General features: G+C 40.8%; 1 long non-coding RNA gene across 1 annotated transcript in view; it reads right to left on the reverse strand.

Moving 5' to 3' along the window:
- LOC147017489 (uncharacterized) overlaps positions 1–16,640 on the reverse strand; it is a 154,508-nt gene that overhangs the window by 14,070 nt on the left and 123,798 nt on the right. Inside the window, exon 3 of the long non-coding RNA XR_015049527.1 lies at positions 9,022–9,143. This is a non-coding gene — a long non-coding RNA (uncharacterized LOC147017489). The remainder of the gene's footprint in view (positions 1–9,021; positions 9,144–16,640) is intronic.

The raw sequence follows: 16,640 nt of genomic DNA on the forward strand, positions 1-16,640 counted from the left end.
ATCATCGGCATCTCCCGCAATGAGGCTGAGTCTTTGGGCCTCTCAATCTCTCACTGCAGGCTGGTCGGTGGTTTTTCTGTCTTCTACCGTCTCCTCTCCAGCCTCGCACACTTTGCTCTCTCTGTGATTTGTCTCCACCACATTTCCGCCAGGCGCTCAAGATCCACCAACAAGCCCCCTCTGGTAAAACTACCAAAATCACGAATCACTGCTCACCGTCACTCTTTCATTCCTCCTTTTTAGTGTAGTAGAAAGTAGAAAAATTTTGCAAATTAAGATACAAGCATAAAATTTGGCGTTTCTGTTCTGCAGGGCTTTCTGATCAAATCTGCCCGATTGGCCATTTGAAAATCCAAATTTTGAAAAATTTAAAGAAAAAAAAAAAAACTTCAAAAAAATTTGAAGTCACAGCTGGCTGAAATTCTTAAAGCACAAGTGAACATCCCAGACAGAGAACCAATGGGAGATGCAGTCATCATTGATGGCTCAGCACTTATCAATGCCCTACCTCCACACACTTCAAAGATATTTGATGACTATGCTAAAGAAGACATCATCCCAAAAGGTGGAATCCTATGGTGCCAGGTACGAGAGGGTGGACGTAGTGTTTGATGTGTACAAGAAGTAAAGTCTGAAGTCTGAGGCAAGGTTGAAAAGGAGGCAAGGAATCAGAAGAAGAGTGACAGGAACCAGTAAGACCCCAAGTAACTGGAGAAGCTTTCTTCGAGATGATAACAACAAGACTGAGCTGTTTCACTTCCTTGCGGAAAAGATGTGTGAAGCACAGACGACAAGCACAGTCATTGTCACAAAAGGAGAAGATGCCATTAGCAACACAAGGAAGTCACTGGATGCTGTGTCTCCATGTTGTCATGAAGAAGCTGACACTCGAATATTTGTACACGCCAGGGATGTAACGGCGGATGGTAGCAAGTCCATTATCATTAAGGCTAATGACACGGACGTACTAGTCATAGCAATATCTGTACTGCCATCCTTACAGGAACTAGCTCTTGAGAACATGTGGATTGCCTTTGGCCAAGGAGCCAATGTGCGATGGATTCCAGTCCATGAGGTAGCTTCTGCATATGGGCCTGAGAAAGCGAGAGGAATCCCATACTTCCATGCGTTCACTGGATGTGACGTCGTGTCTGCCTTCCGCGGTAAAGGGAAGAAAACTGCATGGCAGATTTGGAACGTCTTTGATGATGTTTCTGAAACATTCACCAATCTCAGTCAGCATCCAACATTGATTTGTGATCTTGACTTTTTTGAAGTTTTTAATTTTTTTTCAAATTTTTCAAAATTTGGATTTTCAAATGGCCAATCAGTACAGGCAGATTTCATTAGAATTCCCTGGAGAACAAATGTGCCAAATTTGATGCTTGTATCATCATTTGCACGATTCCTCTCAAAAATTGCTGTAATCAGCCCCCACTATTTTCCTCACCTTTGGAATAAACTCCCTCACTCTATTCAATCCCATTCTTCCCTCCAGGCCTTCAAAACAGCTGTTCACCACCACCTCTTCTCATCCCCCATCCAAATCCTCGATCTTTTCTACCCCCGATAATCCACCCAAGCCCACCTCCTTCAAATTCCCTGCTTTCCTTCCTGAAAGTCCCTGTAATGTCCATCTTGTATTCCCCATGTTCCCTGCCCCATCCTTCTCCCTTCCACAGATCTCCAAATGTCTCTGTTCCCCACTGTTTTGTCCTTCACACTCCTGCCCCTCTTGTCCCATGTCCCCCCTTGTTGTGCATTGTGTGTTAGCCCTCACTCGACAAGGAATACAAAAAAAAAAAACTGTGTCCATACTCCTAATATTTTATACTACAATTATCATTCTGTAACATAAACTGAAAAAGTTATGGCAAATTCAAAAATGGCACTCGATAATTAATAGAAGGAAGCAAAGCAGCGAGCATACATTCGTGGGATTCAACACATGAACAACTCAAGTACCAATTCTATATTTTATGCTTCTTTGATGTAACATATGGTCATAAACATAACGAACATTATGAAGTGTGAAACCAGCCTGACAGCATGTACATGCACATTAACAAATGAACAAGCTACCACCAAGAAAGATCGACTGGATAATGTATTCAATATAATGAACGGGCACAGTGTTTATTCACTGTTGAACATTGCCGATCTTGATCACTGTCAATGCTCTCTCCACCAATCTGATATGGGATATCTGGCAGTTCTGCATCCGAGTTATCCGAGTTCACATTGTCAGAATCTCATTGTTCATCGATAATATCGATGCGTTGTTGTGGCGGAACATTTTCTGCATACAACAGTGGCTCTAGCTTGCCATCCCTCATCTCCCATCCATGGCCAACCGTTCCATCTGGAATATCCAGTTTAGTGATCATGAGCCCTCTTCCAGATTCTAATCTGATAGTTCACCTGCGTTATGTGCTGCTCTAGACTTCTTCGACATGGTGATAGTGTTCCCAGATCCACATTCTTTGAAGGGTTGAGTTGGTCCTCCTTGGCACATTGCTCCTTTATGCAGATATGTCAGTCCATTGAACGTACGCACTTGAGTGCCACCATAGATGGCACAAGTGAACACCTCCAGTTTATCAATTTGGTCTACTGCCACGTCCCACGTTTCTCCCAACCTGCACAGTACAGCTGCAAACGTTGGAGTTTTCTGGAGAGTTTTCATGGGTTTGATCTTTCCTAGTCCCTTGAAGGTGCTGGTTGTGTCACATCCAGTGTCGGTGTGGATGCACATGAATGCTGTGCAGTGTTGCTGTGTGTATCCCTCTGTGAGCTCAGTGATGTTGATCAGTCTTTGCTTGTTTCCCATGCCAGCATCGAAGAGAATGACATTTTCCAACGTGAGGGCATGCATGGTGCAGCAGGATGAAGAACACATCGCTCTCTGGGCTTTTGATCCAGATGGATACAGTACTGCCAATTCCATCAAATCATTGGAACTGACAGTACTGCATACACATCTATGCCAATACCTCGTCTGTTGTCTATGATATAATGTCAAAAAATATTGGGGCAAATCAGACTGAAATTAGCTGGTATCTCCTTCATGTCGTGGAAGTAAGCATTCCCATCATGGACCACAAGTGTAGACTCCACTGATGGTACTGGAGCATCTTCACACTCTTTGTTCAGATACTGGAAACATTTTGATTTGTCTGTCTTTCCGAGAAATCCATCAGCTCTCCCGGTGCTGTATAGAACAGGGGTCAATAGGTATATCATCGGTTCCTCCATGTCTAACTGCAAGCCTTGGCTTGGGGACTTCACAAATAATTGGCTTTTTCCCTGTGTTTTTTGCAACTTTTTCCTTTAAAAATGTATAATCCCAACTGCCGCAATCTTGTTACCATTGCCTAGCAACCAGTTCTGGTGTATTCTCCATTGTCTTGGATCACGTGACTTGCAGTGAGCAGACAAAGCCTGCATCGGCTGACATTTATTCTTGAATATTTCCGTTTACAGAATTTTCCACCTGTTTTTTGATTTTTTTTCCTGAGATATTGGCTTTGAGTTGCATCAATGTACAAAATTTCAGCTTTCTTCCCCAATTAGAAGGTACTAAACATTTATATCAGTTAGTACAGCTGGTGGTTAGAAAGAGCTTTAAGAGCTTTATCATGGAGTATAGTAGTACTCCATCTAGAAGGATGATACGGAGAAAGAAACGGCTGCCCATTAAAATGTGTATGCAATTATATGGTTATAAACTACTATAGAGTGAAGTCATAAGCATTTAAAAGCAATACTTTTTATTCTCGAGCATTTTCTGAACTACTAAGACTTAAAAAGATGCCAGAAGGCATCGCTAAAGTACCACATCGGCTAAAACGCCAATTTGTACTTCTTCATCTGCTTCTTCCCCTCTCGAAACAATGTAAAACTGTAGCCTGACCTACCTCAATAACTACTGAAGGTATGATGGTGATTCCAACGCGAGGAAGTTACTTTGTCTCTGGGCTAGTGCATGCAACCCAAAATTTAAAAATGTATAAAACATTAATCATTTGAGTAGTGGTGTATGTATATATATATATATATATATATATATATATATATATATATATATATATATATATATATATATATATATATATATATATATACTCTCAAGGTATGTTTACACATTAGAAGTAATAACGAATTGTGCTTCCCCATTCTCTGGGATCGCTCAACTGCATTTTTTAAATATTTTGAATTTTTTTTCATTTTTGGATGCTTTCTTACAGTTCTGTGATTTTCCCAGTGTATGGGCTTCAATGTCTGTTGATATGCGAAACTACTTTGCTTCCCCATTGTCTCAAGTTGCTCACCTGCTTTTTTTTCATTTATTTATTTTCATTTTTTCTTTCATTTACAGATGCGTTCTGATGGTTCTGTGAATTTTTCCAGTGCATCGGCTTCGTATCCATCTGCTCGCAAAATTTCAGCTTTCTACATCACCCAGACAGTCTGAACAATAATAAAAGTCATTCAGTCAATGAGTGGTTAGAAAGAGCTTCATATGTTAGACACTAGCAAATACAACCCATCGTTTCATTGATGGGGACAATGGAGGGGGGTGGGGGAGAATGAGGGAGGGAGAGGGAGAGGAGGCGGTGGGGGAGGCAGAGAGGTTGAAGAAGGGGGAGCTAGGAAGGGTGAGTGAAGAGCGAGAAAGGGGGGGGAGGTGGGGATAGCGACACTTCACCAAATGTTGCTACACACTGTGGGAGTGAGGGGGAGAGAGAGAGAGAGAGAGAGAGAGAGAGAGAGAGAGAGAGAGAGAGAGAGAGAGAGAGAGAGAGAGAGAGAGAGAGAGAGAGAGAGAGAGAGAGAGAGAGAGAGACGCACGCACGCACGCACGCACGCACACACACACACACACACACACACACACACACACACACACACACACACACACACACCATGGCTGTATGCCTTCACAGCCCATGGCAAACATCTGGTCGGATGGACTTTATTGTTTTTATATATGTGCCGATGTCGAAGTGAGTGGTGTATTATATTAAAGGAGATCGCACAAAAAGATAAAACAAAATGGTGTCCTGTAAAAATATAACACCTCCCGGAGATCCCCAAAATGTCAAATATGTCTGAATCGGACAAATGCATACTTTTCTAGGAGTCAGAAGTGCTTGTAAGTTCGATTGTGGAGCTTAAATTTTGTAATTATGCTTAGATTAAGAGATTCTCATGGTGATGAGATTCGCATGTGTGGAAATGAAATAAAGTTATAAACGCTGACGTCTCTGGGAGTTTATAATCATTGTAATGTACCCAGCGATTCATAGCTATGATGAACACGCATTCGATAAATAATATGAGTGATGAAAGTGAAAAAACATATTATTGTTCAGAAATCGTTGCGGCCTGTTCCAAGTCAAGGCAAGGTTTAGCAGGCCAAAAAACATGGTGGTTTCAGACCCCAGCGATGTTACCAAGGATGTGCCTTAAGACCACATCGAGAGCGGTGACTGAGGATGGCCTGATTAAGGATATAATTAATTAAGGCCGTTAATTATCTTCAAAAGGGGTGTTTTAATTAACTCAAACACCCACTTTTTATTCTTGCACTTCCTTAGAGTTTTCTTTGTATGCGGGCAAAGTTTCAGGCTGCTAGGTTTTATGGTTTTGGAGTTATGGAGGAGACAACACACCGACTGACACATACACACACACACACACACACACATTAATATTTATTTGTATACATCTATTGACATGCAAAATATATATAACATACGTAATATATCAAGCTCTTTCTAAACACTCACTGACTCACTCACTGATATTAATGTTCGGTATCTTCCAGGTGACATAGAAAGCTGCAATTTTGAGCACTGATGGACATCAAAGCCTTTAGACCAGGAAAAATCACAGAAGTGTTGGAAAGCATCTGTAGATGAAAACATAAATAAATGAAAATAAATAAATTAAAAAAAACTGAAAAAGTAAATGTAGGTGAGTGAAGTGAAACAATGGTGAAGCAAGGTAATTTTGTGTGCCAATGGACATCGAAGCCAATACAGTGAGAAAAATCAAAGAACTGTTGGAAATCATTCATCAATGAAAATATAAATAAACTAAAAAAAAAAAAAATGCAGGTAAGCCGCTTGAGACAAACAAAGAAGCATGGTTCATTCTTGCTTACAATGTGTAAGTATATACCCCGCTAATATATATATATATATATATATATATATATATATATATATATATATATATATATATATATATATATATATATATATATATATATATATATATATATATATGTTAGTAGTAATGCCCGGTGTTGCCGGGGCTTTCTTGCAAATTTCCTGAATAGCTGTTAGGGGTTAGGGTTAGCGGTTAGGGTTAGGGTTGCAGTTAGGGTTAGGGTTAGCGGTTAGGGTTAGCGGTTAGGGTTAGGGTTAGCTGTTAGGGTTAGGGTTAGGGTTAGGGTTAGTGTTAGGGTAGCTAACCCTAACCCTAACCCAAACCCTCACAGCTTGGCGTGGCGGAGGTAAACAGCGCCCGGGGCAAAGTGGAAATTTGCGTCCCCCGTAGGCCTGAAACTTGAGTGGATTTGAATGGAAAATCCCATAAGGGATATCGATTTATCGATTTTTTCGAATATTGGAAGTATTATGGAAAAATTTTTTATAGCCAATGACCTAAGTTGGACCAAAAGCTATAATCGTACCGAATTTGAATGGAATCCGTTGGAGTTTGTGAAAATGCATCAAAACGAATTTTGAGGGGCCTCTTAAGGAAGACAATAATATCATTAGTATATGTGCCAAATCTTGTTTCATTTCATGCAGTAACAAAAATCTGATGGTGGAACAAAGAAAGGGGCGTGCCGAAATATTAATATATGTATATATATATATATGTATATATGTATATATATATATATATATGTATATGTATATATATGTATATATATGTATATATATATATATATATATATGTATATATATATATATATATATATATACATATATATATATATATATATATATATATATATATATATATATATATATATATATATATATATGTATATATATATATATATATATATATATATATATATATATATATATATATATATATGTATATATATATATATATATATATACATATATATATATATATATATATATATATATATATATATATATATATATATATATATATATATATATATATATATATATATATATATATATATATATATATATATATATATATATATATATATATATATATATATATATATATATATATGTATGTATATATATGTATATATATATATATATGTATATATATATATATATACATATATATATATATATATATATATACATATATATATATATATATATATATACATACATATATATATATATATATATATATATATATATATATATATATATATATATATATATATATATATGTATATATATATATATATGTATATATATATATGTATATATATATATATATATATATATATATATATATATATATATATATATATATATATATATATGTATATATATATATATATATATATATATATATATATGTATATATATATATATATATATATATATATATATATATATATATATATATATATATATATATATACATATATATGTATACAAGATAGATAGTCACATCTGAGGCTCATGAATGTGACCTACCTTGGTGCCGGGATCTTTGATCCCACGCACAGCTGAAATGTAGCAAGCTCAACTGCATTCAAATAAGAATTACCATGCGCTCGGATTCACCTTAGAATTCCCCAAGGTTATTCCCAATTAAGCCAAATTTGGAGGCAGAATGTGCATGTTCAGTGAAAGATGGGGAAATGACTCTTACCTTTACAAGGGTTTAGTTTTAATAAAATAAGAGATACAGGGAATAGAGGTCGATGCGATGTGTGGGACAGAACGAACCAAGCGACACAACAGACACATATAGGGAGAGGGGGAATATGCAGCTTATATACAAGGAATGAAATAAATAATCCTATCCCCGCTAGATGCAAATGAAAACCGAATCATTCCAACAATGGGGAAAACAGGCGAAGCCTGAACAAGGTACAATCCTTATGATGTGCAGGACGATGGTGTAAAACACCCGGTGGCATGGCTGACCTCGGAAAAAGGCACAGGCATGATAATGGAAGGATGGTGCAGAGCACCACTCCAACAGGCCTGGTTTAATCTCCATGACAAGGAATTAGTCAGTCCATCAGGATATATATATATATATATATATATATATATATATATATATATATATATATATATATATATATATATATATATATATATATATATATATATATATATATTGTTGCGTTCAAGGGTACCGAGACACCAGTTTGTCACTCAGGGGGATTAATCCCAGTTGTTCTCGGAAGAGTCGGACCTGGGACCACCGCTCACAATTAACATTGTGGCACGGTGGGTGTTTATGAACCACGAACGCCACCCAGTTAACCACGTGTTCCAGTGTCCACCCTCTAATTATGCCGTTTAGCTAGAGGTGACGTGGTTACCTGAGCATGGAGCGCGCCCTCGGCAAAGCACCAATCTTATATCTTCATTAGGTTTTAATGAGGGCGGCCGAGCGTTTTAACCGCTGGTGCATGCCGACGATTTTTGGTCAAATCTGTGGTAATTACCTCCCATTCTATCTAGGTTCGGACAATGCTAGACCAATGGAAGGAAGGACAAACATGGACAGGTTGGAAGTCAACAAATTATTTATTAATAACAAAATATATAAATGAAAATAACTTTTTATTTTCTGAGGTAAATAAATGAATAAATTCCAAAGCAATCGAAATGAACAGTTAATCAGGCAAAATCAATCAAAATGACAGGAAAGAGACAGAGAGAAGATGCTTATCTGAGGTTGACTTACTGACAAGGAGACACAGACAAGGGTACTCAGCCAATCATTCAGGGGGGGGGGGGGAAGAGTCATCTCGCTCACCAGAGAGTAGTTGTCCGTGAAGTAAAAACGTCCTGAAATGTGCGCGTGCGTGTCCCGTCCACCGCCAGCACCCAGCCATGCCGTGCACCCACTCGCCAATAGCCTTGTATGCCAGTCGATGTCTGGGGGGGGGGGAGGCACCGAGATAGTCTGTCACGGGTTTAGACCCTGGTGCTGTGACACGGGCAGCTCCTCACACTTCACAAAACTGGTGATGTCCAGTGACCCACACGGTCCATCGCTGACTGACTCGCGCCTTACTCGTTGGTGATCGACCCGTGCCTCACTCGTTGTTGGCGCTGCTCACACCCACATGCACACCACACGCTCGCTTGCACGCTTCCTCTCTGGCTTGCTTCTTCCCTCGCTCGCTTCAGCTCTCGCTTTCTATTTGGCTCGTTTGTCTGCTTCTTGCTCGCTTCTCTTCTCGCGCGCTTCCCCTCTTACTTTCTTCTCCTTCTGTACGGACCTCCAATTATTTTTATATCTGTGGCCCGTCTCGGCGGGAGCAGAGTCCCCCCCCCCCAAGCTCACCCCGCCCCACTTGCGCACCTTTACCATGACAACCCATGCACTCAAAAAAGGGCAGGCATCGGCCCTGATGAAGGAAATATGTGCATAAACATTGCTGAGGAAAAATAAGGGCGGGTGTCAGAGCTCGCGAAAGAAATGTGTGTAAACTTGTCTGTCGTAAAGGAAAAAGCTTCCCACAAGAGAGGGGATCTATTCTTCACCCTTCTCAACGCATTGCATTTAAAATCCCATTAGACATGGGGATGGGGCTAATCTGAACATGCATTTAAGGAAATAACTGTCTGAGGACCTGGATGTGTGAATGCATTCATCAGACCGGATTCTGAAATCCGTAACAATATTTATACATATACATATATATTTATATATATTGTTACGAATTCTCGCCCGCCGGCGTGCGGACAGCCGCTTTAGCCAATGGCGGCCGTCTCGCCCACCGAACGGACAATTCAGTCGCGACTTTCCGGAACAACGCCGAGTGTGCTCCAAGCGCACACCACGGCCTAGTCAATATTCCACCCACACGCGACAGGGTCAATCGCCGAATTGTCGATATACCTAATTATTCGTGTGGGCAGCCTACCGAGAGACCATACCTCAGCGAGGTCTGCTTGGACACTAACCGCTTAAGCAGTTCGTTCCGTTCTGGGATAACCGAGCGGGGTATTATCGCGAGACCTCGCTGGACTCGATTCTTTTATCGGCTATCAAAAAGCCCGTAATTATTCCGAAGGCAAGATAGCAGTTCAATTGGGGAAAGAGGACACAACGAACGGGTGACATTTAAACAAGCACATTAATTTTTTTACACGTATACAATCAATCATGCAATGAATTGGTGGGATGGGACAAGACGCGAGCAAGACAAAGCACTACAACCGTCTATTAATTATTTATTATTCACAAGCACTTAACAACAGTTCTACTTGCGGGACACGGCGCCACAACATTCACACAAATAAACAAGGAAAGACCCCCGCAAAGACAACGGGGTCAGACTGGACCTGTAGGCCTTTATAAAGTGGAGCTTGGCGGACCGAAGGAGTCCCACGAGACCGTTGCAAGTTACCTCCACCCTCGTGGTGCCTCGAAGGGGCGACCCGCGACGTCCCATCCCCATGGTAGCTAGCATAGCTGCAGTTGAGCCCAGGCCTTGCCAAGCGGCCGGGTGATTCGGGCCTCAGCCGGCGATGCGTCGAGAGGAACGAACGTGTCTTGATGCTCTTCCAAAGTTGATGCTCTTTGTAAGAACCCGTCCGTTCCTCAGCGATGCTTGGACTGTCCCGAAGCCCGATCACCTCAGACCGTTTGGCGCTGGCTGGCGAGTTCTGTCCGGCTCTCTCCACACGAACGCGTAGGTCTGCGCGGCATAGCAGGTTTGGCCACCCTCTCAGCTCGCATGTCCTCCGCTCTCCTGGACTTCTCCCCCGACTGTGTTCTCCAGACTTCAGACTTCACCGACTGACTCCACCGACTGACGACTGCGAACTGGCGCTCCGCTCGGCCTTTTATAGGGCTTGAGAGACGAGATCTGACCTCGGCTCTTCGACCTTCGACCCCCACAGTCCCCGCTCCTTTCTCTCTTTTGATCCGAATTCCAAGGCGAAGCTTCCACAGAGCGGACGTGCGCGAGATCACCAAACTTGCTCGGTGAGCGGACGTGCGCGAGATCACCAAACTTGCGCGGCGAGCAACCCCCCGCATGTGCCTGCAGCGATGCCGTTCGATGCGGACTCGCCACGGCTGGTGCAAAGATGGCGTCGCTTCGGGGATGAAGGTGAGGCGATGTTATTCGGGTTGGTCTATTGGGGGAGATGCGGTTTAGGAGATGGTGGGCAGATGCCGTTATGAAGGCGGTGTGGAGAGGGTGGTTGGTGGTTGATGTGGTGGTTAGTGGGTGGCATGGAGAAGGTGGTTGGTGGTTGGCATGATGGTTGGTGGGTGGCGTTGTGGTTGGTCCAAAATAATGATAGTAAAGAAAAACGGCTAACTCAAAGATCACATCCCTGTCCACACGGATAAATCCCACTAAACAACGGTGGGGAAATCTAACTGAACACGGACTTATCGGCATAACTGAACTAAGGACCTATATGGTGTTCTGCGAATTTCCACAGCCGTAACAATATATATATATATATATATATATATATATATATATATATATATATATATATATATATATATATATATATATATATATATATATACAGTATATGTATACAGTGAAATATTCTTCTCACCAAGTTCCACTCCACCTACGACTGGCACTATCTATAGTTTTTCCACAGAGGCCCCATCTTTCTGCACATCAGGTCATCTGGCCCAACGGCAGCATACGGCGGGCCATCATTGGCCACCGCTTCTGGTGTCAGTGCCACGTGCCCCGGCATCCCACCCCTCTCCAAGACCCTACAGCTGACTATGCTGCCACGGCTTGTAAACGCCAGCCGAATAGTGCGTGCTCGGTGGTGTTGAATAGCAAATCACTTCCATTGCACCCTCTTTGTGGCCGCAATTCCTCACCTGGCATTATCCATTACCATACTGTCTACAAATTACAAATGCTCTCTCCTCCGATAATAGATACCAAAGCAGCAGTTCAACAAGATGGCTTACTCTAACATTTTCCCTGTTTACAAGAGTAAATCTTTGCTTTGCGAATCACAAGGACCATGCTATACTTGAGGATCACAAGGACCATACAAGGACACATCGATCTTGCTCCTGATCTCCACTCTCCATTCCACATAACACAATATTCATATATTCCCATTGCAACACTCCTGCATTTGACAGGTAAAACCCCCCTCAAAAAGAGAGCAGCAGCTGGGGACATAAATATGAAGGCCAGAACAGAGGACATTAGGATACAGAATAAACTGATTAAAGGGTGAACGATGCCAATAAGACAAGCCCCCATACTGCATCCAAGCATCAAAACAGGAAGGCATATTGACTTTTCATGACAGACAGGCACAGTGATGTGGGACTTTACATACTTACAGGCACAAGTATGTTTCCAGTTGTTGGCATGAAACAACAATCTGTGGCCTTATACTCATACATTGATGAAATATAAAGTATTTATACCTTCAAGCAGTGTTCAACTTCTACATGTTTTGAATATTTTTTCACAATAAAACAGTTTCTATTATTTGAACACTTTTAGTTGGCTTAGTTTTTCACTTTTAGTTTTTCCCATTGGAAAATAACTCCTTAATAGTTGGAATATACAAAAGCTTAATTGTTTTTTCTTCTGCCCTCACTTTTCACTTTTTTCTCTTTTAAATTCATTTTCTCCACAACCGTTTGAGTGATTGATTGGAGACTCACCATTGGAGCGCCAACCCATGGAGATTTTTTTTTGAAAACAGTGACATGATGATTGGATGGAAAATGTGGCCAGTGTTCCAAAAAGTCTGTTTTCTGTAGGTGTGTGCAGGGTGTTTCACATATCAGGAATAAACAGCCTCAACCTCGGTTCACTCAGCCTCGGCAAAATTACTCGTGCTGTCACACTATGTTATTTTAAACTAATTTGTGAGTGATATACTTGACTAAACTGATAGAACAATATCCCTGCTTTCAAAGGCTGCATATAGACTAGAAGCAGGGTGGTGCGATTGCTTGATAGTTTTGAAGCACACTCACAATAGTGTATGAGTATGACAATGGCTGCTCCAGGCTGGTGCATCTGGTTGTTGTTGTTGTTGTTTTTGTTGGCACAAGGATATTCTGATGATGGATATATAAGTAGCAGGTTGTAGTTTTTCAACCAGTGAGAAACTTCGGTTTTAATCAGCCAACAGGGTCTTATCAGACAGTATCTGCGTCGGCATTTCATGGATTTGGTTGGTCTGGCATTTTGTGAATCTGGTAATGATAAACATAAGTTGACCCATTAAAATTTTTGCTATTTGCTGGCATTCTGTGATCACGTTTCCCAGCTGCTCTGGAGCCAAGTGCCACCAAAAAAAATGACTGAATAAAATGGGTCATGAGGTCATAAAACAATCACATGCAATGTTTTTGATGAAAATTATGATAAAGCAACACTATTAAAATCACAAAGGGGGCTGTTTGGCTAAATCTGATAAAATGGCTCCAAATGTGTTGGCGATTCATGCTGGCCAAGCTTTTGGTTTATTTTTTGGGAGTGGGCACCACTCTATCTTTTGTACTGAAAACTCCCCTGATGTTAGGTTTGAAAAATGTGTTGGAAAATCCAGGTTTATACGGGGTGGGCCAAAAGTCACTGAAGGTTTTCTTTCTTTTATAACTTTTTTATTTTTAAATAAAAATTAACAAAATAAATTGCAAATGGTTGTTTAATTCATGGGATTTGTTTTTTTTTTTTTAGATTAATTGTGAAAAATAACCTCCTGCGAATGGCACCCATTGGCTTCTTCGCAAAGTCTTAATCTTTCCAAAACGTGATCCATTACAGAGGACAAAACTCCTTGATCAATCGCTGCAATTTCCTCGGAAGTGTTGTTTTTAAATTCCCATAGTGTCTGTGGCATCTTGAAATATTCCGAATCATGTTTTCCAATGGTTGTTCTCGAACATTAAAATGATTGCGAAATTTTCTTTGAGTTTGAAATTCCCACTGGAGTCATATAATTCAACAATTTTCATGGGCTGGTAATTAATTAGCAAATTTACTCATAATGAATCTCCCTGGTCTTTTTTTTTAATCTGTAAAAAAAAAGCAAAAAAAAAAGACAAATTAATCAAAAATAAAAAAGTTATAAAAAAGAAAACAAAACCTTCAGTGACTTTTGGCCCACCCTGTACTACATCACAGAACTCAAAGGAATTTGCTCCTCTGAACATTCTGCTGCTAAAGATGCCCATACATCAAGTTGGCCATCCTTATCTCAATCTCTGACATACCCTCATGTCTATACACTATTCCTCCACAAATACATCCATCAATCTCTCATAGGAAGGAACAGACAAAGAAACAGGTTATACACACTGAAGGAGAAGATGAGAGAGTGCTTCATGTTAATGCCAGTTTCTGGTGGTGACAGCTTTTATTCTCTTCCTTGAGTGACCTGCTTCCAAAGTTAATCAAACTGTTCTGGATTTGTCTTTGATGCCTTCCCCCCCACCCCCCCCCCAATTCACACACCCACTTGTCATAACTCCTCCAATCACCTCTCAATCACAATTCCCATCCTCGCTCTAACTCCTTTATACATTTAGTAAAAATTAACAAACAAAAAAAACCATCACCTGACGTTTTGATGGTCCATCTTGTTTCACAGAGGTTGTTTCCTTACTCACTCCTTGCGAAATGTATCTTTCTTTAAACTCGTCCTTTTTGACACCTCTGCCTCAAAACCATTTCCTCTTTTCTTAGCTTCTGTTAAATGACAATTCTAAAAGGTTTAATCTTCCTACACTCTCATTTCCAAGTTTGTCTTTCAATTGCTTCTTCATCTTCTGTTCCCTCCTGTTTTATTCTTGGTTAGCTCACAAACCCATTTCCCATCTCCCATCAAATTCATATAGTGCTATCTTTCTTCATACCTGAAGACATCCTTCCCACAATTCCAATCCTGTTGTCACTTTTTGTTGATCTACCCTTGGAATTGTCAACTAAAACCAGTTTTGTAATGACTGTGGAATTATGGAGATAAACCCTTTCACATCAGTCCCCTTCCCAACATTATCTCCTTCATGATTCCCCTCACATCCGCTCCTGATTCTTCTGCTACCACCCGTGTTATATATCCCCCATTCTGTGTCCCCCAATGTTCCCCCTCTGCACACCTCACCCCCATATCCCACCCACTCCAATCTCCCACCCCGTCCTGTCCTCTCCTCTCTCCGCTCATCCCACACCCTGCCACCACACACCCTTGTCAGGTCAGTCTCTGTTGTGTACTCTCCCTCGATCCATTCCCTCACTTCAAATTTCACCACAGCCGACTCTGTTCATGAAAAGACTGAATGCCCTAATTCCGTGTTTGCTCCCAAATTTTGGTTACCAAACCCAGCACTCCCTGTAACCACCCAAAACTCCTTTACCCTCTCATATACAATGACTCTGGACTCTGTGTCTTTCTCATGTGAGAAAGTGGAGAGGTTACTGGCAACCCTCAACTCAAATTCAACAACAGGCCTGGACGACATCAACACATGTCCTAAAAACCTGCTCTACCACTCTTACTCATCCTCCTGCAATTTGTGTTTGTGTTTGCACTGTAATTTTCTCATCTACTTGGAAATCATCCAACCTCACTGCAACACACAAACATGGTGCAAAAACAGATACTCCTAAAGACAGACCTTACTGTACTCCCAATTATGTAAGCAAAGCCATGGAAGTCATCATCACAGTTGACATCAAATCCTTCCGTTTGTTCAATGGCATGATATCAGACCATCAGTTTAGATTTAGACCAGGTCACTCCATCCTGAACATCATGATGCAAGTCCTCAATCTCATACACAAGATCTTGGGCATTTGACACAGTCGAGCACCCCACCTTGATGTCCAAACTCTGCTTATGGCATGTAAGACCACCTCATTTCATGGTCAGCACATAGTTCTTTCTTGACGCTTGTAGTCAGCACATGTTTTCAGTTTTCAGTTTTCAGCTTGTAGTTTTCAGCAGTATCCTCTCGTGTCCTTTTCCCTGACGAAGCCGTAAGGCAGTTTTTGACCCAGTCCTGTTCCTCATCTTCATCAACGCTCTTTCCGATTCACTGCAAAACCCTGCTCAGCTATTTGTTGATGACTGCCCTCTGCTGTGTCATCTTTCATCATTCAGTCAGGCAGGCCACAACCTGTTCCCTTTATGTAGCTCATGACAGAAACAGTTGCTGGTATGTCACTTAGAATGCTTCTTTAAACCAAGGAACATCCTATAGTCTCGTTATATCTCTCCAACAGGACTGTCTGGTGAACCATCTACTGCCTTAACAAACCTCCTCAAGAAGTTGTCACCCATGAACTTTCTTGGGCAAACTTTATATGCAATTTGGCCTCCAAAGTCAGTTGCTAATTATACCTCGGTCACGCAGTCTTTTCTTGGCAAATCCAAACTTTTATCAACTTGAACAGAAGC

The sequence above is a fragment of the Eptatretus burgeri genome, chromosome 11 (genome assembly GCF_056783735.1).
Source record: "Eptatretus burgeri isolate ZD-2024b chromosome 11, Ebu_testis_v1, whole genome shotgun sequence".
In the NCBI taxonomy this organism is placed as follows: domain Eukaryota; kingdom Metazoa; phylum Chordata; class Myxini; order Myxiniformes; family Myxinidae; genus Eptatretus; species Eptatretus burgeri.